The sequence below is a fragment of the Nelumbo lutea genome, chromosome 6 (assembly GCF_056320005.1).
Source record: "Nelumbo lutea isolate HS-2025 chromosome 6, American lotus-T2T, whole genome shotgun sequence".
NCBI lineage: Eukaryota > Viridiplantae > Streptophyta > Magnoliopsida > Proteales > Nelumbonaceae > Nelumbo > Nelumbo lutea.
In genome coordinates, this window is record NC_142689.1 from 71,497,567 (window position 1) to 71,525,073 (window position 27,507).

General features: G+C 35.9%; 1 pseudogene across 1 annotated transcript; it reads right to left on the reverse strand.

Moving 5' to 3' along the window:
* Positions 1 to 12,870: 12,870 nt before the first annotated feature.
* LOC148849588 (ABC transporter A family member 7-like) lies at positions 12,871 to 26,500 on the reverse strand (annotated as a pseudogene). Its single transcript, XR_016101409.1, has 16 exons — positions 26,312 to 26,500; positions 25,705 to 25,986; positions 25,461 to 25,580; positions 25,218 to 25,342; positions 19,418 to 19,576; positions 18,467 to 18,629; positions 18,249 to 18,374; positions 18,077 to 18,160; positions 17,311 to 17,678; positions 16,643 to 16,846; positions 15,924 to 16,033; positions 15,732 to 15,816; positions 15,030 to 15,158; positions 14,641 to 14,746; positions 13,808 to 13,896; positions 12,871 to 13,170 (listed from the first exon to the last, which is right to left on the reverse strand). The product of XR_016101409.1 is annotated as an ABC transporter A family member 7-like (transcript).
* Between the last annotated feature and the right edge of the window lie 1,007 nt (positions 26,501 to 27,507).

The window sequence follows — 27,507 nt, forward strand, 5'->3', positions numbered from 1 at the left end:
GCCAAGTCCCCCTAAGTGGACATCACGATCCATTGTGTAATTAGGTTTTTGGTCTGCTCCAAGTCTAACAGCACTGATATTTTTTTCTTCTTAATAAATTTTGGTAATTAAAATAAAAACGCATATATTTTTTAGTTTAAAAAATAAAAAAGAGGTTTTAAATACCTATAATTTAATAATGGATATGACATTAAATAGAACTAGATGGAGAAACAAGATTACTATAATCTAAGCACACCCGCTTGGGATAAGGCTTACGTGATGATAATAACGATAAGAAGAGGATTTTTAGGAGATGGTTGTGATAAGTCACTTTCCCAAATGAGAAATTCTCTGACTGGGTTAATCATGCTGAGGTGCCTTTTCACAAATGATAATTGCTTAAATAGAAATCAGATTTACTCATTAGAGAGTATGCCTTACATCAAACTCACAACACATTGCAGCTGTGAATTGAGAACATCTCGCGTGAATGACAACATTAAATATAGAAAACGTTTTCAATGCACAGCTGAAAACCTATGAAATTGATATTCGGTGCTATCCATCAATAATACCTTTCCCTTGATTTGATTCCACGTCAATACTGGAACAAACTAGTTAACACACCAACGAGCCAACCCTCGATTGATTGCTTAAATAAGAGCTGAAGGGAATATTTTATGTCAAAATGTGCAATTTAGTATTTCAGCAACCTCGTTTTCAACACATAACTAAAATTATAAACAGGCCAAAATGGGATCTGAAATTATATTTAAGTGCCTCAATTAGACAATTTTTTAGTCAATAAGTGACAAACTAGGTGAGATGAGCATGATCATTCCCAAGCGATCTATGTATCTTTATTATTGATGTGGCTTTTGGTATATGAAAAGATATGATCATAATAATCCTTTGTTTTACTTTTCATTTTTTTCTTGTAACTGGGGCCTGGCGCTGGGGGGTTCATGATAGGGACTATTAGGCTGAAAATTACTTGTCTAAAAGCTAGAGAGCTATTCTGGCCTCTAGCCTTCTACACCAGTGCTTAAGCAGCCACCTGGAACAATGCAAAATCATCTACGTCGCTCTATTATATTCAAGCCTCTCAAGAAGAAGATTACACATTGTAAAGTGTTAAGTAATTAGTTGGGTGATAAAAAAGAACCGTCAACTTAGCTAGTTGTTTGACAGCTTGAGAGTTGAGGACATCAAGTGAATTTCATTTTATTGGTGTTCTTTCGGAGATGTGATAATAGTAGGGTTCCCTTTCCAATACCCAACCATCTTGGTTCTTAATTAGGGAAATGATGTTTAATTTTCAGAAGTTTGGCCTCTCAGATAGAGAGAGAGAGAAATGTGTTCGACAAACAAGTTATTTACACTATAATTGCTATGGTTGTCCCTCTAAATTTAACAACCAATAACATAGTTGGACCAGTGATAAGTTTTTCTTTCCATTTTATTGTTCTGTGGCAGAAAGAAGTCTATTGTTTTATATGTACAAGCAAAGGCATCTTTCAAATTGAATATAGGGTTTGGGTTGGTACCACATCTATGCAATTCATTTTTTTTCTTAATTGTTTGGGCCTAGCCTGATTCACCCTAGTAGTCATGACTAATTGACAGGCCTAAACTAGCCTTTCTGCCTATTTACTATCGAAGTATCAAAACACCAATATTTTCGAACCATCATTGATCCAGACAGTTAGACCCAAAACTGTTCAGGTGACTGGTTCCGCTTTACCCCAAACCTGGTCTTTGGTAAAAACTATTGAATTAGTCAATAAATCGTTGGCTAAATGGTTTGACAGCTGAACCGTTTGACCTGAAGAGCAGTTCATGGTTTATTATTTCTGACAAGTTAGAACAAGAGTGAAAAGAGAAAAGATCTTTTAGATCTGAGATCTACTGGAGAGAGATCAGTTGAGAGATGTCTAAGATAGTGAGAGAGATCTCATGTTTAGAGATTTGGGAGAACAGTCTAGGTGACACATCTGAGAGAGAGAGAGAGAGAGAGAGAGAGAGAGAGAGAGAGAGAGAGAGAGAGAGACCTCATGGTTTATTACTTTCATTGCCAATTTGCCATCACTGCCGTTGCAGCTTGCAAGTGACCTCCTCCTCCTCCTCTTCTTCTTCTTCTTCTTCTTCTTCTTCTAAACTCTCTCATCTGCCGACAACTTCTCAAATTTCTCTCATTCTCAAACCATCAAACCTTATTTTTCTTATATTTATATGCATCTTACCCTAATATTCTAATCTAATGGGTAAGATGACATATTATCTATTAAAATATTTAAACCGTTCGAACTGTTGATCCAAAAACCGGTGGCCAAAATGGTTCTATTTCCGGGTCAGTTTTTAAAACCTTGCAAAACATTCACTTGAGTGAAAAAGTTGTCTTACTTGGCGGCCCATCTCCAGCCTTACTTGGGCCCTTTTTAATTTTTTGATGACTCCTCTTTTTGAATTTGTGTTATGAAAAATAGTTTTAGTAATAAAATCCAACAATAACAAAAATTAATAAAAAGATTTTTTATTTTAAAATTAATTTAATTTTATATATTAGAGTAGTGTTTTTTTGAACCTCCGTTGACCTAGACGGTCGGATTGTTTGGCATGGGAAACATACAGGCAACTAGTTCCGTTTTACCCTCAATCCAGTCCTTGGCCAAAAACTATTGATTTGGTTAGTGATTTGCTGACTCGAGCAATTGAACTGTTGATCCGTTTGACTCATTCAACAGTTTTTGGTCATTATTTATTTATTTTTCAGTTGGATGGGCTGTATGTTCGAACTGGACAGTGAACCATTGACCCAAAAACTGATGGCCAAAATATTTTCGGTTCCTGGTCGATTTTTAAAACATTGCTTGTATTAGAGTAGAATAGGCAAAATGGAGGATGCATTCAAAGTCTTATGTGATAAGTAAATATCACCTTGACTAAATGGAAAATTCTAGAAATTATACATGGAGCAAAGTGTTGGGAAGTTAAGTAACAATTTAATGTCTAAAATATGAGTGGTAGAAATACATATGCTTAGATGGATAAGTGGTAAAATTAGAAAGGATAGGGTTAGAAATTAAGTCATATAAAGGAACCTAGGAAGCTCCAATAGGTGATAAAATGAGAGAAAGTAGATCAAGAAAGTTTGATCATGTGCATAAAAGACCATCTATAGCACTTGCTATGAAAAGTGATTTGTGACAAATCCAAAGGCCTAGAAGAGACAGGACAAGGCCGAAAACGACTAGGGTGGAAGTGATAAGAAATGAACTTTTTTGGTAAAGATAAAAAATGATTTAAGTGCCCTTTATTTAACCATGAATATGACATTGGATAGCACAGGATGGTGAAAGAGGATTCATGCAGCTGCCTCCATATAGTTGGGACAAGGCTTAGATCATGACAATGATTTAAGTTTCATGTCAAAAAAAAAATTTATTAATTTAAGATCTATTTAAATTTTGTTTAAAATTAATTATAAAAATTAATACAAATTTATCTAATAATACACACATCAAAAATAATGCTTGGGGTTGCATGAATTGAGTTGTTTTGGTGTAATTGAAAATTTTATAAGGCTCACCTGCATCAGTTTTGCTTAACAAAACCCAAGCATTTAAACCTCCCTTGTATTTTTTTTTACAAACACTTAAAACTCCCTTATAGTTTGACATTCACCAAAAAACACCATTCGTGTTTCAAATAAATATGCAAACATACCCTTTCTATTAATTGTCTTGACAAAAAATAAAAAAAAAAAGAAAAAACACAAAGGTAATGCTTTAAAGCAAGGTTTTAAAAACCAACCTTGAAATGGAATCATATTAGCTACCAGTTTTCGAGTCAGCAGTTCGATCGTCCAGATGTTGTCGGTTGAGAAAGAAAAAAAGAAAAAAAGAAAAGAAAGGAGAAAGGAAAAAGGAAAAAGGAAAAAGGAAAAGAAGAGAAAGGAAAGGAATGAGGGAAGAAGAAGGAAGAGGAAGGTGGTTCGACGCTCACCGGCGACGATAATGGCAACGGCGACGGTGATGGCAAGGCAACAACAATAGACACAGATCTGAGTTCTCAGATCTGAGATCCGAGTTCTCAGATCATCTTCGTCTTCTTCGTCTTCTTCTTCTTCCTTAGATCTGAGTTTGTGTTTCTCTCCTACAGCTTTATACTGCAAACTGCTGTCTGGGTCAAACTAATCGACTGTTCGATCGTCTGAATCAACGATTTTTTGACGAAGTCAATAGTTTTTTGATCCAAGAGTGGGTTAGGGGTGAAATAGAACTGGTTGTTTGGATAGTTTCTCAGCCGAACGGTCCGATTGTCTGGGTCAACGACGGTTCAAAAACATTGCTTTAATATTTTTAAATCAATTTTTTGTCCATAAAAATTTTAATGGATGAAGCGCGGTTCAAAGAATTGATACATGTCTTATTGTTTCATACAATACATATTAGTTTTTACGGTCATCAATACATTAATTAAGTTTGAACTACAATATGAATAGGCTTTTAGGATCATCAAAATGTTAAATTCAAAGAGTTTAACATTTTCAATTGTATTGTATGATAAAAGGTGATATGATATATGCCTTGATACATCAATGCATAAGGCTGAAACTTGGGCCGGGTTGGCTCGAACCCAACCCGAAAAAGTTGGGTTGGGTTGAAGTTCGGGTTAGGATTAGGGTCAAAATTCATGAACCCGATTTTAATTTGGGTTGGGTTAGGGTTGAATTTCATGAACCCAACTTTACTTCGGGTTGGGTTAGGGTTAACTCCTTAGCCAATCCGAACCTGACTCTATAATACATGTCATATATAAATATATATTATATGTAATATATAACATACATTGATTTGTTTAGATGCATAATATTTGAATACCCCCACCACATAGTATCATGTATTTCTTTTAAGATAATCACTTCACTTAATCCTAATCAGAAAGACTAAAACCTTAAAAACATTATTTTATGTTTTTTGAAAATTGTATTCATCTCCTCTATGTTGTTTGTTGCCCAAGAAGGATCTATCATAAGCCATAACTCATAATAAACTATAGTCATTTCTAACACTTGTTTTTTATGAATTTTGTACCAAAAGAATAAAAAAAAAAACGTCAACAAACATATACTAATGAAACATAGGATAAATATATGTGGTAAAAGCTGAGTTAAGATCTAAAATCAAGAAATTCTATGAGGTTTTAAGGGTTGGGCCCAACCCAACCTGAAATTGACTTTGGGTTGGGTGTGGGTTGAAGGAATTTAGTTAGGGTTAGGGTTAGGGTTAGGGTTGGGTTAGTCGGGTTGAAGATCGGGTTGGGATTTAGAACTTAGGGTTGGGCTAGGGTTGGCCTTAACCTGACCTAACCCGGCCTGACTTGCAGCCCTATCACTGTACTAAACAAACAAGATAAGATAAGAGTTTTTGTTCAAATGAAACTCCTGAACTTTTTTTTTCTTTTTTTGATATTGAGAGTATAGATACTTTGATCTTTGGGATGAAGCTTTATCAAATTACTCCAAAAAATGTAGGCTCTGTTTGGTTCACAATAATAGAGGTCTGGAATTGGAATCAGAATACGTTATTCCAATTCCAACTGTTTGGTTGGGCAGAATTGAAATTCCATTCCCATTCCTGCCAGAATGATCATTTCCTCCCCCTCCCTTGGGAATGAAATCCCATTCCTGCTGATTTTAATTCCCATTCCTATTCCTGTCTGAACTAAACAGACTATAAGAATAGACCATTCTAATCCCGATTCCAATTCCAACTGCAAACCAAACAAAACCGTAATTTACTTTATTTAAGTAGGTTTGATTGTTCAATTCATGCACATTCATGAGAAGGGTATCATCATAATTGTAATACCTCCTTACAGGATTACAAATGGAAGGGGTGTATTAATTTGTACATTTATTTGGAATGTGAATGGATTTTTTTGTTAGAAGTCTAAGTGTAAGGGAGGCTTTAAGTATTTTCCAAAAAACACAGGGGAAGTTTTAGTTATTTTCCCCAAAATAAAGCAGTTATTGTTGCAAGGTACTATTGATGTTACCAAATACCAATTACCACGTTTTTGCAGAGTTGGGATATCTATTCCCCACAGAGTGCATGCGCCTCACGCCAGGGACGGGATTTGCTCCTCACACTCGGGCGCCTCACATGCACATCCACCGTGCATTTGGAACATCTCCCGTGAATAATAACTTAAAAGTACGGGAGATGTTCCCAATGTATGGTAAGATATACTTGTGAGGTGCCTTTTGTGAGGAGCAGATCTGGTCTCCTCACACCAACCTCAGCATGTTTCAGCCGTACATATGGAGCATCTCTATAATTGTAAATATTTATTTTTATGAGTCCGACTTTACTCAGGGCAAAGTCCGTTTCAACAGCCTTTACAGCCTTACGTTGGGAATATCTCCGTAGTTATGTGATTTATTTCATGGGAGATATTCCCAATGCGAAATTGCAAGTGACTGTTTGAAGGGTGTGAGCACCGACTTGCCTTGATAAAAACCAAATTCCGATGAGAAGGGAGATGTTTCCAATGTATGCCTGAAATGTACTATAAGGTCGGTGTGAGACGTGCTCTATGAGGAGCAGATCTGATCTTGTTTTTTCAAGAATTATGTTGCCAAAAACACCTGCTCAAAAGAATATGTTTGTTAAAAAAACAAAAAGAAAAGTTGTGCAGGAATTTTTTAGGCTCCGTTTGGATCAGTATATTTCATTGGCATTTCATATGATTTCCTGATGCATTATTAAATCTTCCTTTTTCCTTTTTGGTAAAATCAATCTTCCATTGAACCAAGCCAAATAATACATGATGTATGCTAGAGAGGTCATGAGCAAAAGCTATTCCTAATTAAACTCTTTTTCTAAAAATTATTCCATGACTTTTTTACTATTTTTCTTTTTCGGGCTGGACCGGTCTGAGCTCAGTTGGACTCATTCAAGTTGCACCCCTATTATTTATTTTTCGTTTTTTCTTATTCATTCTCTTTCTCTTCCTATTAATAAAAACATTCTTTAAACTTGAATTCCGTCTACCATGTTATCTTGTAACAATCTAGATCTGCTAATTATCTATCTTCTTGGTTATTGCCAAATCTCTAATGCCAATTACCAAAACCCCATAAAAATATATGATATCATATATATATATATATATATATATATATATATATATATAATGTTATTTATGTTTTAAAATTTACCTTTATTTTATATAAATTTAATTTTCAAAAAATACTAAGCCATTATAGCGATTATAGCGGTCACTTTGAGGTATAAGAAGAATTCTCTACAATGCCATTATAGTGATCCACCATTAAATATGCAAATAGGGTTTGGATTTGTTACCCACGAGTTGTTCCCACATTTTTATCCATGAGACATTACAACTACACATTGGAAATATCTCCCTTATCATTCATGTGGAGATGTTCACAATACAAAGTACTGGTGTTCTATGGATAGGTATGTGGGAATAACTTATGGTGATTGCTAATAGTGATGACTATTCTCTATTGGAGACACGTGGAGGCAAGATAAGTGTTTGGTTGGGCTTCATTTTAAATGTTTTTTATTCTCCACCTTAAGTTAATACCCATTAAAGTGCGTCGCATCAGCATTTGATTTCAAGATACGTTGGGGAGTGGGGAGAAACAATAATTTGACATTTCCCCAAATGCCTTATGCACAAAAATCAAAGCATTTCAGTTTTCTACCATTTATTTGATAAACCGTGAAATCAAACAGTTGTTTCACTTTGCTTCATCTGCAATAAACGCAAACGCCTATGTATTACTGATGTAGTAGTGTTTTTTTAATAAATGTCCACAGAGCCAAACACAACCAAGATTGACCGTTTATTTAGGGGTAGTTTGGACATATAAAATATTTAAGAGGCTTACATGGACAACTTCTAAAAAAGAAATGTAGAAAAGGCATAGTAAGCTTTAGAACAGGATTTGGGAGGGTTCTGGCTTTGATTGAGCTGTATTTACAGAGATTTTTGAAGAGAAATTAGATTTGATCCTCACATAATCGTTTTTCACGATCACTTGCATTCGTGTATTGGAAATATCTCCTCATAATGTTCCCTATGCACAACTCCAAAAGGGTGTGAGGACGGTCTGAGGATCAAATCCAAATTTCTTTGAAGAAGCTATTGGCTGCAAGGTTGATTTCGTATGTCAATGAAAATGTATTTGAACTTTCTGGATCTTTTCATAAAAAATATAGGGTCTGTTTGGCATGTCTTTTCGCACGGTTTTTTTGGCTGTTTACAAGTTAGGAAGACCGAAAATCTATTCTTGTTTGGCACACGGAAGATCTATCCACCAAAAGATGGGGCATCGAAAGGACGCGAGAAGCCCATTTTGGGAAGCTCTAAATGAAGCTTCTTGCGTCTTTCACATTTTAATCTCGTGCGAAAAGACCCGAAACGTCACATGGAAAGATGCGCATCTGTCAAACGGTCTTTGGACTGCCTAGATCTTATGCCAAAAGCTCAATGTGTCTTTTGACTATTAGAGTTGCAAGAAGATCTTTTCAAAAAGACTTGCCAAACAGGCCCATAGTTTTTAAGCTTTTCATGTGAGACCCACTTGACAAAGCTAGAAGCTGTGCGTTAGGGCCCTCCCCTCCCAAACAGGCATTTACACAAGGCTTATAAATTAGTTAGCATTCATTTCAGGCTTGGACGGACTAAAGTGGGTAGATCTGGGAACAATCTGTTTAGAGCTTGGGACTTGGGACACCGATATAAAAAATTGAAGTACACAGATTTCTAATTTCCACTACAAAGATATATAAGCATTCAAAAGGTCAAAAACTTACATTTTATGCATTCATACCTACGGTGAATCAGCATCAATTTCGAGTTGGCACCTCTCCAAAATGTACTTTGAACCTATAAATTCTGACCTTGGGCAGAATCGTCATTCTCCTTAAAAAATTTAAGCCCAGAATCAATCTTTAAGAGCAATGCTTTAAAAACATACTCAGAAATAGAACTATTACGGCCACCGGTTTTTGAATCAATAGTTTGACTGTTCGGTTCAAACAGATAAGTTCATGATATTTTGAAAAATAAAATATAATATAATTAAAATGATAAATGACCTGAAAATTATTAATCGGGTTGAATGGTTTAGCTATTCAACCGTTTAGATCAACGGTTCGCTGATTTAAGTAAATGATTTCTTTTTCGAAAATTCCGGACTAAACATAAAAGAAAACCAGACAATTGACCAGTACTTGGGTCAAATGATTCGGACCGCTGGACAATTGACAGCAGAGCCAAGGACATATTTCGCTTCATTGACAGGCCAAAACTAGCCTATTGGGCCCATCGATCCACAAAATCGCTAAAAGTCTATAACGTCGTTTCTGTCGTGTAGTTTTTACAATTCATTTCCTTAAAGAGGTTTGTTAGTCACTCGGGTCCTTCACGGGGTGTTTGGTTTGTTACGTATAAGTAATTAATTTCTCATTAACATTTACCGGACGGTCCGGACATCGGTTCAACAGTAAAAAATGTTTGGTTTTCCATCCAGAAAGTAGTTATACTTTATGACAGATAAATCAAGCTAATTAAAATAAATTCATTCATAGTTATGGTTTTCCAACTGTTGTTGGTTTGAAGGTCAGATCATTTGGCCTGAAAAAATTTGTCAGGCAATCGATTCTTTTACATCCCTTAATTGCTTTTTTGTCAAAAAATTGTTGATTTGGGTAACAATTCATTGACTCAGGCGATTGAATCATTGATTCATTCGGTCTGGATAATGGTTTCCGGCCTTTTTTTGTTTTAATTATTATTATTTTTTAAATTGCAACGAATTATTTATTTTAACTGAATAATTGAACCACTAAATCACTAATCAGAAATTGATGGTCAAAACAATTTCGGTTCTAAATCGGTTTTTAAAATATTACTTATAATAGCGATGGGTAATAAATTACTTTTTGAGAAGTGGGACTTGACCCCAAGTCTCCACTACAAACACCCAGAGAACATACCACCATCAGTTGATCCATTGAAGTTAACCCTCAAAAATTTTAATTAGAACAGCCAGTCAAGTCAATGAAAAAGATGAAAAGAAAAGAAAGGAAAAAAAGAAAGAAAGAAATGATCCTATTTCTTTCACTTTTTCAAGGTTGCAGATGGCAACGGGGCCGAACTTATTGCTTGGGCTGGCACCGACCATTACCAAGACCACCTTTCCGGTTGCCACTACCTGCACTACCAGTCAACATAAACCACTCTTAAAAGAAAGAATGCATCACTGCCAAATTATTAAGACTATGTTTGATTGCAGTGTAATTTTATTTGCACTAATACAAATGCATGGGAGTACAAATGAAAAGAATATAAATTTTGGCTTAATTTTGCTTTATTCTGTTTTAGGTCTTATTTTATTTCATTTTTACTGTAATAAAATAAAATAAGATAAATTTTATTATATAAATAAATCATAATTTGCACTATCATGATTTTGCATCAGTGTAAATAAATTCGCAATACAATCAAATACCGTCTAAGGTTCAATTTAAAAGAAATACAAATACAAATATAAATATGCAGAGTATAAAACCTTCTATTTTATATTATTTTATATGTATTTATACTGTACACACTTGTCTTTGTACTTTTCCGAAACTGAGCCCAATTAACCCATCTCCACAAGACACCTCTGGCTCTTTGCTTGGTGCTTACCCGATTGATTTGCTTGAAACTGCAGAGACTGAGTCTCCTTATTTTGGACATTTGGAGTGACATTCCTGTATCCACGGTTTCCCTCATTCTTTCTGTCCCTCACACTCACAGAGCTTAGGACGAAGCTTCTCACTAGTTACTCTGGAAGCCCCATCTCATGGCATTTTCTGCAAAACCTCCTCTCTTTCCTAATTAATAAACAGTCAACAAAGCAGGTGTGAAAGTGAAACAAACACCCCCCAAGTGACCAACTGACCATCATCGACAATTAATGGATATCATCACGCCCAACAACGAAATTGTTCTACCCAATTAAAAGCCATGTGATATGGTGATTGCAAGAAAGCTGCTGCCAACAGCCAACGATGGAGGGAGCAGTTGTCGAAGTGATTGTTTAGACTTTACTGAGTACAGATTTAAAATGAAAATGATGATGATGATGGTGATGGTGGCTTCCAGCTGAATATTATATATAGCTCGCAAGAATGTTAAGCAACTTATGACAAGAATAAGGGCCTGTTTGGTTTGTGGAAATAGGGGTTTGAAATAGGATTTGGAATGGCTTATTTTGATTTCAATTGTTTGATTGGACAGGATCAGAATCCCACTTTTATTTTTTGTGGAATTATATTCCCTCATTTGAGGGAATGGCCATTTTGTTGCAAAAAAAAAAAAAAAAAAACCCTAAATGCATATTCGAATGACATCTCAAAAACAAAAGAAAAACGGAAATAAAAAAAGCAAGTAAAGAGGACACATAGATTTACATGGTTTGGCTTATAACTTAAGTCCATAAGAGAAGGAAGAGCAAAAATCTACTATGTAATTTGCAATGGAGAGGAATACAGAACTGTACACTCACAACCTCACTCACAAAACCTAAACCCCAACCCAAAGTCTCATACTTTTTCTCACAAGACAAAAGACCAAGTATACAAGAGAGAAAACCCCCAAAATACATTACTCTTTGAATTTGACTTGGACCCATGAGCTGACATAAAGCGGATTGCAACAAAGAATTCAAGGCAAACATAACACATTCCCTCCCCCTTCTGATTCCATTCCAGTTCCCATCTGAACCAAAAAGAAGACTGGAATAGACCATTCCAACTCCGATTTTAAGGGATTCTGATTCCAATTCTGGAAGTGAACCAAACGGACCCTAATTAGTACAAAGAGATGCAATGCCTACTACTTGTCTTGACTTGGGCAACATGGTCCTTTGTGTGTGATTTTTTTCAAGTGAGTGAACATGGGGTGCATGTGTAGTTGTGTAGGCAAAGCAGAGCACAAGGCCCGCCCTAACGCATGCCAAATCGGCAAACCTGAAAGCTAAAACGCCCAAATTAGCAACTTCCACGCTTCGGTGGGAGATGGTTTCAAAATGTTGTTTTGTCGAGTAATGTTAATGTATATCGATGGTGTCAGAAAGAAAAAAAAAGTTTGAAAAAACATCACTCACAATTCACAATTCACAACTCAACAACTTACACGGGTGAGTGCGTGGAGCCCAGTGTGATATGGACGATAAGATATAAATGAACAGTGTACACAAGTGTGTGTATATATATTATTTATATTATATTATAATTTTTTATTATAATTCTAATAAGATATTCGAATTCAAATCATACACTTGATTTGAATTATTTATATTATATATCGAAGTTGGATTAGATATATTATTTACTTAACCTGATCTGATAAATTTGCATCCTTATGAAAACAATTCATTCTAAATCCAACTGTTTGGTTGGTGGAATTAGAATCTCATTTCCATTTATGATGGAATAACACTCTTCTATTTGAGAGAATGGCTATTCCCTTTCTCTCCTTTGGGAATGAGATTCCATTCGAACTGATTTAATTCCAATTCTAAACTCATATGAACTAAACAGGTTATAAGAATACACCATTCCGATTCCAATACCGACCACAAACCAAATGGACCCTTATGAAAATAGACCGTTCAGATTCTGATTTCAAAGGATTTCGATTTAGATTCCACACCAAGCAGACCCTAATTGATGCATTTCTAAAAAGAGTCTAGACATGAGAAATAAGCCAAACTGTCTCTCCTAGTTGCTTGTTGAATGATTTTGTTTTCTAATTAACATAAAATAAAAGCAAGCAAGTGCCACATCAATCAAACAGTCATGAGAGCTAGTTGAAGGCCTGCGCCTCTCCGGCAACCTTGATAAAGACATCCTCCAGGGTGGTGTCAGCTAGACCCCAAGCATGTATTGTGAACCTGGTCTTTGCATCCTCAACTGCCCGGAAAACATCTGCAATCTTGATTTCTTGCTTTGGAAGTTCAAACTTCTGGGTTCCAGATATGTGATATATCTTGTTTGCACTTGGGCACAGATGACCTACCAACTTCTCCACTTCCTCCTCTTCACTCGAACATGTTGTCATCGTAAATACATAAGACCCTCCATATCTAGCCTTCAGCTGTAATCACATATATTCATATATATACATGGAGTTAAGTGCTTATATATCCATATGTAATCACATAGATGTCAAGCTGAATGCTTGTGGGCTGGGCTGAAAATGTAAGGAAGTGTACTCTTTTGTTGGGTTTTGGGGCAAGACAAACTATTTACTAACAGCTTAATTATATATAGACACCACCATATCACCCACCCAGGGTGATGCCATTTCGTTTCCGAGTGTGAGGAATCAAGGTGGAATGAAATTCAAAACATTAATCTACTCCTACAGTCCATATTCCAAGTTAGGCCTAAATGTAATTGTAGTCACCCCAACATGCCATTCAGCCATAAAGGTCTCAGAAACAAAGCAATAAGTGATTCAGTTCAGTCATTTTAGTAAGGGTGATCATGGGCAGGGCTGAGCCTAGTCAGGCCTGGCACCTGGTGGAAGCCTGGTTCCACACTCCAAGACTGAAATACAGGCCCGGGTTCATTGTATATGTGATTCTTATGGGCTGGGCTGGGCTTGCAGTGCTCACCTCTACAATTTGGCCCATTATCAAATGGACCTTCTAAGCTGCTTTTGTGATATTTAGGTGTTAATACTGCTATAGCAGGAATACTGTAGATGGTATGGTATCAATTAAATTTACCTCTTTTGGATTTCCTAAACACTGTAAGCTTCCATCTACAAAGATCCCCAGCCGGTCACAAAGAAATTCTGCCTCTTCCATGGAATGGGCTGAAACCATAGAGTTCATTTAGTGAGTTAGTTGGCTTTCTTTCTTCCATTCTTTCATCATCATCATCATCATCATCATCCTCATCATCATTTGCCCTTAGTGTGAGTACTACCAATATTATTCTCATCTAAAAAATTCAAGAACAAAATGTGCTACTATATCCTGAACTTCAAAATGACATGTATCCTGAACTTCAAAATGTGATACTATAGTGTTTAATTTTTTTTAAAAATCATTAACCGATGTTAAATGACATGTAAAAGGACACAAATATCCCTCAAATTTTGAATAGACAAGAGAAGATTCATTTTAAAATGACCAAAATAGCCATTGTTTAAATCCCTTTTCACTGCAATTAGGCACTACCGTTCACTTTATGCCCCAACTTTTTCTACTGAAGAATCAATGCTTCCCGTTGGAGAAACTACATTGACAAACGTCATCGCAGAATATGGCCTTATTGCCAAAGAGGAGAGATTCAGACAGCTGTTGTGTAATACTTTATTTATTTATTCAATCAACAACAAAGGGGGTTTAGACCACTGCTGTTGCTGGAGAAGACAAGTAATTCTTGCTGACGTCGGAGAAGACATTAAAGAAAAAATGATCTTAAAAATATTAAATTATATAATTTTCATATTTTAAAAAATTTAAGTCGCACATCGATAAGATAATTGGCAGAGAGAACTCGAATGATGCCAGTACGAAGTTTAAAATAAAGAATGTAAATGGGTGCATATTACTGGTGAGAACGATGGCTCTGTGTTGCTTTGCACGCTTTACAACATCCCACAAATTCTTTCTCGAGGCTGGATCCAATCCAGTACCAGGCTCATCCATATAGACAACCTTGCAAGATTCCCAAGAGATACACCATAAGTAGCTATTAGGTAGCATAATGAGGAAACTTAGGGTCTATTTAATTCAAACTTAGGGTTTCATTCTCAAGGGAGGGGGAGGTAATGGTCATTCTTTAAATGAGAAAATGTCATTCTATCAGAAATGAAAATGAAATTCTAATTTTATCCAACCAAACAGTTGAATCGAAATGAGGCATTCCGATTCTTATGCTAAATCCTTATTCTCCAAACCAAACAGGCCCTTAAATATGCAAAAATGAGACATTTCATACTTTAGGATTTCCAATCAGTGAAATGGCAACACTAAGCCTCCTCTTCATACCCCCACTGTATTTCCCAGCTTGTTGATTACTGACACCACCATGAAACAGGTTCACGCTTTTAAGAGATTTTTCCACTGCCTGCAGAAACAGACCAGAATCACAGACTTGTTCCCATGAAAACTGTCATTTCATCATACAGTTCATACAATCCTGCTATTGGTTTTATAATCGCTAAATACAGCAGACTAGCTTCTACTACACTAGAACAACTCTTTTATAATTTTATCAGGTTATCAAAACTAATATGGATTTAATTAAAATTTCCAAATCCATCTCCTTCATTTTCTTGATATGAAATAGTGCAAAGATGAGGCGTTTTATCTTTCGGATAAGAAAAATTTTCAAATGCACAAGTCATTAGTTCAAAGCAAGGTTTAAGATTTCATCATGTGGGCTGATATATATCATATCGGTGGATCACCGATACCTGAAATAGAGGGAGTTTCAGGGGGTAGCCAGGCTTTTTACCGACCCCTGAACATGTTCGAAAGAAAAAAAACTAAAAGAAATAATAAAAGTGTGTTTTTTTTAAATTCCAAAACCTCAATTCAGTGTATTGAACTATATTGATACTTTGAACCTTGATCTAAAGAACAAACTAGGATTAATGAAACAACATAAAAGGTGAAGCATTATTAATACTAGACTCACTTGTGTTAAGGCAGCACCCTTGAGGTTCTTCAGTCTTCCATAAAATAGTAAATGTTCCCTTCCCGTCAGTGTTTCCCAGAGCAGGCTATAACATTGTTCAAAAACATAAAAAAAGAGAAATAATACAAAGAACATGGAAACTTGCATAACCAGATGGGACTCAAAAACAATATTAATTAATTGCTTTATTACTTATGCTGTGGGCATACACCCATGCTGGTATATATTTTGTCCATATTAGTTCGTATGTCCAAGCCCTCAACCAAAGCTGTGCCAGAGGTTGGAGTGATAAGTCCAATCATCTGTAAACCAACCAAAAAAAACTCTCAAATGTAGTAGAGAGAAGACTTATTAATGTTCTATATTCTGCAAGAGAATAACAGCATGAAGACTTATCAGAAAGCATGAAAACGGACTTCTGGATAAACTTTGATTAGTAGTGAATAAAAGCATTCTAACAGTTTAAGCTTTTAGGTTAAACAGTTTCTTGTCGTCTCTACTGTATTCTTGTGCTTGTCCATCTTCCAAGTCCAATGGGCTTTCGCATGAAGAACTGTGTTAGAGAATAAAAAAAAAAAACCTATACAGGTACTTCACCTAACGGCTTAGACTTTTAGTTGAGCAGTTCTTTAAGATATATAGTGATATAGTGAGTGAGTTTGCTAGTGGGATCATTTAATTAGTGGTTTTCCCTATTGGCTATACTGACCCTGCTGACATTAAATATGAAGAACAGATTTAGCATTTGAGAAATGACTGAGGTTTAGTTTGGAAAGAATACAAATACAAATATGTATAGTATAAATACATATAAAATAATGCAAAATACAAGATTTTACATTCTATATATTTGTATTTGTATTCCTTCCAAACTAAGTTTTAAAAACTAAATGTGCATTGTGTCCAATTACCATATTAATAAAAGAAGTTTTGCCAGCGCCATTAGGACCGAGCATACCAAAACATTCCCCTCGAGGCAAAGCAAGAGACAAATCTCTGACTGCAACCTTCTCCGGGTTCCCATCCTTCCCCGGATAAACCTTTTTGATGTTATGGCAGATGATAGCATGACTTGTGTGTGGCTCATCACGTAGTAACTGTTCAACTTTCTCCCTCTGAAACAAAGACAAGTAAGAATATTAATGGTGGAATTAACATCCAAACAGAGAATGCCTGGAATAGCTTTATAACAGCCGCATTGCAAAGGGAACTCAAAGCTCTGATTCAAAAAGAGCAATATAAGGATCATCATCCATGCCTCTTCCCAACTACATGGGGTTGGATACATAAATCCTGTTTCATCAGTCTATTCAATTTAAAGCCAATACCCATTGTTATATTGTTATGCTTAAATCATTTTTTACTTTGGTTTACCCCGAGCTCTTATAGCCCCTTTAATGTATAACAAATCATTTATTTTAATTGGCACAATTAGTAATCTTCTATGAACATACCTTAATTATCTTGGTCTACTCTCCTTCATTTTATCACCTATTGAAACTATTCCTAAATTCCTACGGAAAAGAGAAAATATAAATATGAGAAAGGTAAATAAATAAAATAATCTACGCAGAGTTACCTCCTGCGAAATATCGGCTTTGTCCATTTGAACAAGAACAGAAGATTCCTGTTTTTGCAAACCAGGCCTTGGGAAAGGTGGGGATCGTTTCTCCGCCAAGTTTTTCAAGAGAAACAGAGGATGCTTTCCAACACCACTTCCTAATGATAAAACTTGATCTAAATAATATGCAACAGCAAGAACAACCAACCATTCTACAAGCATGATAAGCAAAACCTCTCTCATTCCGTTTATATCATCACTTAAATCTTTCCACCGCATCCCATCAGTTCCCATATAATTTGCCCCAAAGGCATACTGTCCGAAGTCATATAACCCACGATATAGAGAAAAACCGGGGTAGACCTCCATAACTACGATCCAACCACCTGCATAAATAGAAATGCAGAGCATCGTTGTATTTAGTGGTGAAGAGAACTATAAGGGTCCGTTTTGTTCGCAATTAGAATTAAAATTCTTTGAAATTGGAATCAGAGTGGTCTATTCTTATAGTTTATTTAATTCAGACAAGAATTAGAATCAAGTGGAATGTGATTTTATTGCTAAGGGAAAGGGAAAGAATGACCATTCCCTCAAATAGGGGAATACCATTCCACTATAAATAAATATAAAACTCCAATTCTACCCAATCAAACAGTTTCACAGTTGGAATTGAAATGATTCATTCCGATTCTGATTCCAAACCCTTACTCCCGCAAACCAGATAGGTCCTAAATTTTCAAACAACAACAGAACCAGTTAAGCAGATTATTGCAGTTGCACTCACTTGGGAAGGATGGATCCTGAACAAAAAAATGGAAAAGAAAGCCACCCAAAAGCCCTGATCCGAATGTGCATATATACCCTATTACTGCAATCATGAACATGTCAATTCATATGAGATAGTAGGCTTTAAGTACTCTTTACCGTAAGATAAAACGGGCCAAGCGTAGTCAGACCTGCAGCAGTCTTAACTTTTGAAAAAGCCGTTGACACTAGAAAAGCCAAGGATATTTGCAAATTTATGAAAATGAAGAAGAAGACAAACTGTATGCTGTAGTCATTGAGCGTAAAGAACTTTAACCCTGCGAATTAAAGAAATTAGTAGAACCTGAAAAGAAACCCAAGTTGAAAAATTAAGAAGGAAAAAGGAAAACCCCATCTGGTTGCACTTTACCTATCAATGAACCAAAGATCACCAAACATAACATGTAAGCTGATGATATGAAAAGAAAATAAGCATAAGAAATCATCCAATAGGGACCATCCCCAAGTCCATGCATTTTCATCATGATTCTTAGATTCAGTTCCTTCTCGTAAACAAGAGATGTCAATATTACCTACACCAAAATGAATTTTTGAGAAGAAAATAACTTTAAAAAAACCTAAGAGGTTAAAAATAAACTGAAATGATGCTAACTAATTTAGAATGAAATACACCATAGAGTTTTAAAGTGTTGGAATTCACATATGGGTATATGGGTAGTGTATGAAGAGAATCCCACATTAGAAAGGAATGAGAGGTGAAAGAGATTTTATATAAGCTGGCCCATAAACCAGTAGTTTAGGCTTTTGGATTACAATCTTTGTATGTAAATACTAGGTGCATTTGGCCTAATGTGGTTCAATTGCAAAATCTGATCACCAAAGCAATGGATATTTGGAGACAAGGTTTTTAAAATCAAACCAGACAACGAACTATTCAGGGGTTCGGTTTCTGGGTTGAATGGTCAAATCATTCGAATCAAATGGATGGTCCATTCTAACAAAAAAATAAAAAAGAACAAAAACCACTGAACGGTTTAAACGGTTCAACCACCCGGGTCAGGTAACCGGTTCCTAGTTTTTCCGATCCAACAGTCCAGTCTGATCCAGTTTTGAAAACCATGTTTCGAGAATCATGTGTCCAATAGGGACACTTCTTCTCTTGGAAGATTCCATGCAACACTGATATCAATGGTGGATGAAAATAAGCAGCAGCTCTCTCTATTTTTTATTTTCCAAAATAAGAATCTCTAGTAATAGAAGCATTTGATGTGCATATAAAGAATGTCTGGAAAACCAGTTTTCCAATCATAAAGAACAATCTGCTCAACGTAGATAGCCATCATGATGCATATATACTTACAGGGAAAAGTAGCAAAATGATCCATGTAAAGAAGAGTGGGCCAAGAAGAGTAGAGAAATCCAGTCTGAGTTTTGTTTTAGGTTTGGGCATTTCTTTAACAAATTCAAATAAAATCCTTGTGCCAGCATCCCGCAAGAACTGAAGGTAGGCATTGGATACCTGTATGAAGGTAGAATAAACATATAATCTTGTTCTTCATATTTTGTCATTAATTTAAAATAGCAAAGAAGATACAATAGTGCTGGCAGTGCTGCAAATGGTATCCACTAATCCGTTTATCCGAATCGACACCTGATTTTGTTGGTGATCCAAATTCGATCGGTTCCATTCGATTCAATTCTAATATATATTTAAAATCTTTATTAGTAAAATTGGGTTGAATATTATGCTTATACTAAAGAATAGGGGTGGCTATGAGCCGAACTCTTCACGAGCTATTCGAGCTCGGCTCGGCTTGATTTCAATTGAGTCTTGAGCTGAGCTTGACCCAATTCAGAGGATCAATTAATAAATGAGCCGAGCTTGAGCCTAATAGAGCTCGGCTCATGAGCAAAGCTCGAATATATATATAATTATAGAAAATAATATATATAATAAAAATATTATAATTCTTATTTTTAAAATAATTAAATAGTTTTTTTATATAACTTTTTTCTCAAATCGAACTCGAGTCGAGCCGAGCCGAGCTCGACCTAAAGATTCTAGCTCAAACCGAGCTCGAGCTTGACCCTTGTAATACATTGGCGAGCTGAGCTCGAACCTCATACTGTTTGACTTGGCTCAGCTCGAATCCACCCCTACTACATAGTGTGTTGGCTTAAAATTTTTATAAAATTTATTTACATTATGCCTTGTTCATGATATATAAGAAAGTGGTTCACATGATGTTTTGAATATATTTATATCCATGGCGTGTCCATGCTCCATGGAAGCAGGGGTGAGCAAAAAAAATTGAAAAACTGAATCGGTCGAAAAAACCGGCTGAAACTGAACTGATTTGGTGTTTTAAAAAACTGAAGGTACTGGTTTAGTTTCATTAACTAATATAGAAAATGGGTGGTTAACTAAATCTATCGGTATACATATATTTTTATATATTATATATATTTATGTATATATATATATTATAAATTAATAAATATGTATTATATATAAATATATATTTATAATATATGATATATTATTTATTATTTAAAATATGATATTATATATATTTATAATTTTTTATTATATATTTTTACAATATATTATAAAGAAAAACAAAAAAACCGGTGAACTAAAACGACGATTAATCGAATTGGTCAACAGGTTAATCAATTGGCTTTGGTTCAATTTCATTTACCAATTTTCCAAAAACCGGTATTACCGATTCAATTACAAAATAAGGCCCACGGTTCGGTTAATCGAACCGTAAGCACCCCATGGAAGGGTCAATTGTCACTGGTGTTTTCAAACCCATTATTGACCTCGCTGGTTGGACCAATGACACGGTTACAATCTTGATTTAGGTGAACCTCTCTAATATGCTATATTGCAAAGACCATTCACTCAATCAATAATCCATTGACCTGTAAGACCCCTTCAACGGGCTATCAGCTTTTTTGTATTTTGAAATTTTTATAATGATAATAACATCATGGATTGGCCCGTTGATGTGAACAATTGAACTACTAACCCATTGACTCCGAGGGGAAACTGATTCAACCTCGGGACCAGGTTATTAACACCAACGTCCACTACAGAAAAAGGTAGATAAAAGGTGCTTTCAAATCTTTTAAAGGCCGGGCTATGGTACCTGGGTCCTGTTCATTTTTACTTATCTGGTAAGTATCCTCATGTGTTTCCAGTTATCAGTTATTCGTGTAAAGAGAAAGGTGAGAGGGAGAGAGAGCTTATCAGCTTCAACAAGGAGCAGATAAGCTGTTTACCCCATATTGCAGGAGGGTTTCAGTTACCGTCAGATATCTTGAATTACCATGGGATCCAATATAATAGCAATTAGCAAATGAATGCAAGTATTATAGTCAATTTATCGATTGATTGAATAACCCCCATTAGCAACTTAGCAAGGTGTCAAGGTTAAGTTGTCGACCAGCTGATTGGTAAGGTTTTCTGCTAATTGTAGTGGAGACTTGAGATTGAATCCCACTTGCACCCGGGTTGAAGGATGGACTACCCCCATTGTATAACCCATTATAAGAAATAAAAATAAAAAATAAAAAATAGACCATTAACATGATGTTAGTGGAGTAGTAGTCCTTCCTGCAGTCAAGTTAATATGTAAAGAGATACATTATATAAAGCAGCAGAGATTGTAGACAATGTAAAAGCATGAGAATGCGGTTCATGTATGATGTCTTTTCTCTGAAACATTATTGCAGAAACGGTTTCTACCAACATTTTACACAATGACACAAGAATTTTATCATAGAGCATATAAGCCTACATCGAGTGATGGCAGCTTAAATCCTATGTGATTAACTTCTAGAGACAACACAAATCGGAAGCCAAAATTCAAGTTAAGTTTAATTTCTTCTTAAACACATCTAGATATCACAAACTAACAAATTAAAACCAAATACAACAAAAATCAATATAAAATTTTGAGCATGAAAGACAGAAGTATAACAAGTAATGGGAGTAATTTGAGGGCATCGTTCTTTGTCTTGGGAAAATCTTTAAATCTCTCCTGAGGTTCTTAACAAATGCTAATACCTCCCCTCAGTTTTATTCTAATCTTTAAATATCCCTTATTGAATGAGAGAAATATCAATAATACTCTTGTAGGGTGTTGAATATTTGAATCTAATACCAAAGGTGGATGCCCTACTTCTGGGCGGGTCAAATGCTCAAAATATAGTCAAATTAATGGTTTTATGATAGATCAACACCATTTATATTAATTAAATTAAAGCTGATGATCTTCTAAATATGCTACTATGAAATTTGGCCCAATATGGGGTTGGCTCATGTCCAAAGTTAATGTCTTCTTTTACAAACACTTAATTAGTTGATATGTGGGTAACATGAATCTTTTTTTTTTTTTTTTTTTGGAGGGGATATTTGGTGACTGTTCCAAGCTAAAAAAAAAGTGATATACCTACAAGACACTTTCATTTTCAGATTTTCTTCTGACTTGAGAATTTCTAGTCAAGATTTATATATATTAAAAGTAACTCACAATAGTCATTTTGATTTAACAGAATTTGATGTCAAATAAAATCAGAAGTGTTGACAGTAACTAAACGGTTGTATAAAGGGTGGATAATTTGTCAGCCAACAACAGAAGTTAGTGAAGGAGAGGGGATGTTTTATTATTAATATGAGAAATTGTTTGGGGGAGGTTTAAGGGTTTTTCTATATTTTTCTTTATATAAAGGGGCACACTAATTATTAGCCAAAACACAAAACATTAAAAGACAAAAACACTCTGGAGATGTTTCTGGTTTATGAGATACAGGTAAATCCAAATTTGATTTGTTTATATTTGAATTTGAATAAAAAGTTATTCATTGGATTTATGTTTGGGCTCAAATTGAATTCCGATTGTAATTAGATATTAAAAATACAAATATATAAAACAAAAAATGATTAAAATTTCATATTGACTCAGATATTGTATTTCATGAAGAAAATAAATTATATATATATATATATATATATATATATTTTTTTTTTTTCTTTCAAATTATAAGAATGCCATCTCTTCTCTCTCTCTCTCTCTCTCCTTATAAATTATAAGAATGCCACTTTCTCTCCAATTGAGGGAGACCTCAGCTTGGCATCTCGACTACTAAGGGACTTGCAATCAGAGGTAGTCAAGTTAGAGTCAAACCGAGTTCGAACTTTTGAACTCAAGCTCAAGTCTCTAATACTGTTATATATATATATATTAAGCTGAAATGTGTACCTAAGAAGGCCTGAGGATGAGGTAAATGGAATATAACAGTATTTTTTGCTTTTTTTCATAAAAATTATACGAACGTCATTCTCTACCAACTCTCTTTTGCTTTTTTTTTTTTTTAAATTACAAGAATGCCATTCTCTCTCTCTCTCTTTCTTTCAATTACAAGAATGCCATTCTCTCTCTTTCTTTTTCTTTCAAATTACAAGAATGCCATCTCTCTCTCTCTCTCTCTCTCTCTCTCCCTATAAATTATAAGAATGCCACTTTCTCTCCAATTGAGGGAGACCTCAGCTTGGCATCTCGACTACTAAGGGACTTGCAATCAAAGGTAGTCAAGTTAGAGTCAAACCGAGTTCGAACTTTTGAACTCAAGCTCAAGTCTCTAATTCGAATGAGCTCGAGCTAAACAACACCTTGACTACTGAGGGAGACCTCAGCTCGACACTTGGGTCACTGAGTCATTTAGACTCAAAACCAAACTGATTAGTTTTCAACACAAGTGGGTTTGACCCAATGGACAGGTATAACTAGTTTCAAACCGATAATAATCAGAACAATATATTAAGAACCAAAATCAACCCAACACCTCGGTCAATGAGGGAGATCTCGGCTCGACAGCTCGACAACTGAGGGAGACATCAGATTGACACCTTGTCAACTAAGGGAGACCTTAGCTCGACACCTCGCCTGCTAGGGAAACCTCAGCTCGACACTTCAGCAACTGGGGGAGACATCAATTTGGCACATCGGCTCAAAACTTTGGCTCGACACCTCAGCTGCTTAAGAGACCTGCAATCAAAGGTAGTCGAGCTCGAACTCCTGAGCTTTTGACTCGAGCTTAATAGTTTATGAGCGAGCCCCTGTAACGCAGGGCCTCCTCCGCTAGTAAATATATTAAACTGAAATGTGTACATAAGGAGGCCTAAGGACGAAGGAAATGGAATCTAACAATATTTTTTGCCTTTTTTCATAGAAATTAGAAGAATGCCATTCTCTAACAACTCTCTCTCTTTTGCTTTTCTTTTTCTTTCAAATTACAAGAATGCCACTCTCTCATACCAACTCTCTCTCTCTTGCTTTTTTTTTTCTTTTAAATTACAAAAATGCCACACTCTCTCCTACCAACTCTCTCTCTCTCCTTATAAATTACAAGAATACCACTCTCTCTCCAACTGAGGGAGAGTTTAGCTCGACATCTCGACTACTAGGGGACCTGCAATCAAAGGTAGTCGAGTTCAAGCTCAGCGCCAAGTTGAGCTCGAACTTCTAAGCTCAAGCTCAAGTCTCTAATTCAAACCAAGGTCAAGATAGATGACACCTCGACCCGGTACCTCAGTTACTGAGGGAGATATCGGCTCAACACCTCGACAATTGAGGGAGACCTCAGCTCGGCACCTTGTCAACTAAGGGAGACCTTAACTCGACACCTCGTCTGTTAAGAAAACCTCAACTCGACACTTCAGCAACTGAGGGAGATATTGATTTGGCACCTCGGCAATTGAGGGAGACCTCGGCTGCTTGAGAGACCTGCAATCAAAGATAGCTGAACTCGAACTTTCGAGCTTTTGACTCGAGCTCAAGCTCAAGTCTCTAACTCGAATTGAGCTCGAGCCTAATAGTTTATGAGCGAGCCCCTGCAACGTAGGCCCCCCTCCACTAGTATATATATTTAGATCGAATCAAATTGGATTTTATATGATCCAATAGGGGTGGATCCACGTTCAATCCAATTATAAACCGATCGATTTTTTATCACGTTTAATCAGATCGAATTCGAATTCGGACAATTGGATACTGTTTGCAGCCCTATCAGAATGGGATATACCCATATGAGTACCCAAAAGTAATTCTTAACCAGACAAACAGTGAGACTTGGAAATTAAGGAGAAATACCAGATTGACCAAGCGCGGAGCCCGCACCAATCCTGTAGGATTTATTTCTGTTTCATTCTTGTAGGTTGAGTTGTACCATAAGCTCACATTGAAATTCTTCTCATTTGAGTTTAAGAAATCATAACCTGCAGAGAAGTTTTGTTTTATATACATGTTAATCACCCAGTCTAAACAAAATTTAATCAACTTTGATGAAGAAACATGTGAGAGAGAGAGAGAGACAACAATATCAACCCGACCAACCTGCAACAATCTCATTAATCTTTCTTTCTGAATTCCCTTGTAGGTAGCCCTTAAATAGTTCATCATTTATCTCTGAGGAACGGTTTCTCCATAAATGTAACCCTTGCACGCATCTCACCTCTAAATCAAAAGTAAAGAAAAAAAGAAAAGGTTCATGCAAGAAAAGAAAGAAGATTCATGAATAAAAAATTACCCAAAACCAGAGAGAAAGAGAAGGGGTCTGAGCTCAAGAAAATATCTGTACCTTGCTGCTTTGTCTTAGATTCTAGGGAGCTGGTATCTGCAGAAAAGGTGGCCAAACCATAGGATGAGGTATGGGACAACTGGGCACTTGATTCACGGTCGAGTACTCAACCCCACAGGTTGTCTCGTTTTGACCATCACCATTAGTGTCAACAGAGATGCAGCCGCACTTCCACTTAGGCTTATCCAGCTCAATATTCACCAGGGTTTTGATGAGAACCAATATCAAACACACGATAAGCGGGAATGCTATGAGTATGATATTTGTCCTCAGATTTCTTTTCTGCAAAAGCATTTGCAGAGAAATTATAATAATATAATTGTTTATGTGAGAGCAGCTGAGGACTAATCCTGTATTAATCCTCAATTAATAATATTTTTCTACTAAATCAAACAATCAAATGAAACCAGTCAAATCAGCGAACATCGACCCATCAATTTTCTACCAGGATGCAAGAACTCGTTAATATCACTCAAAAGATTCAAGAGACCAAATGAAAACAAAAGCAAAAATAGAGTCCAAAGTAACAACTAACAAGAAACCAAAACTCTATTTCTAAATCAGGAAGCAAAGAGGCCAGTGGAGAGTCTGGAGACTGAATGTGGACCTGGAAAGTGAGGTTCTTCCTAAGTAAAGCATTAGCTTGCGCCGTGAAACTCGCAGGTCCATGAGATGAATCCGCCATCGATAACCTCTGTGTATGTGAGTGAGAGAGAGAGAGAGAAGTAAAATGCTGGCAATTCTCCCTCTGCGAGTGTTTTAGTGTACGTGTTCAATTTGTTGCTTTACAGCCCTTAACATTAACAATATTCCCCGACGAGAAAAAGAATACGTTGAATTAAAGAAAAGAAGGCTATTTTAGTCATTACATGCTGGAGAGCAATGTGGATGAGGTATCGAGGAAGAGGAAAAATGCAAAAAAACCCAATTCTATACACCACTGTCCCCCGTGAATTGGCATTAATTCCGAGCCGGCACATACTTCGGGCCTAAGAATTCTAATCCTGGGGTGATATATCGATTGATTCAATTGACTGTCGATTTTTTATTTTGGTTAACCGAAACCGAATCGACTGATTTGATTAGATGAATTTTCGGTTCAGTTTTAAGTTTTTTTTGCTCACCCCTAGTTTATCTTAGCAAATTGCAGTGCAATTTATCATTGGCGAGAGATTTTAATGTTTTTGGCGGGTAGACAATTTATCATGGTTTTTAAAACTGGACCAGACTGAAAAAATCAGGAATTAATAATCCGTTTCACCCTAAAAATGCTTTGTGGCCGAAAACTAATGATTTAGTCAATAAACCACTGATTTGGATAGTTGAACCATCAAACTGGTAATTCGGACAATGATTTTTGGCCACTTTTTAATTTTTTAATCAGAATAGACTATCCATTCGAACCGGACGATCAAACCATTTGACTCAGAAATTGGTCCTATAACGGTTCCCTATTTGGTCTGATTTCAAAAACCTTACAATTTTTCCATCCGAAAAAACCAATACTCTTTAAAAAATAATCTTTCCATGAGACCCATTATAAGAACATTTAATATGGAGCAATCAATCAATTACCCGTTTGATGGCCCAACAATCTTATGGTAAGTCAGGGGAAGCTACAAATTGAGCTTCTATTTTGAGCAGGAGCCTTTATATTTCATATACATAGGAGCAGAGCCTAATACACAAGGCATACCGCATACCCTCCTGAAGGAGAAGCTGAGAGTGATTGATTACAGCTTTAGCTATGATTCAACTTTCAAATCAAACACTATGTACGATATTTTCTACTTCTAGTATTCC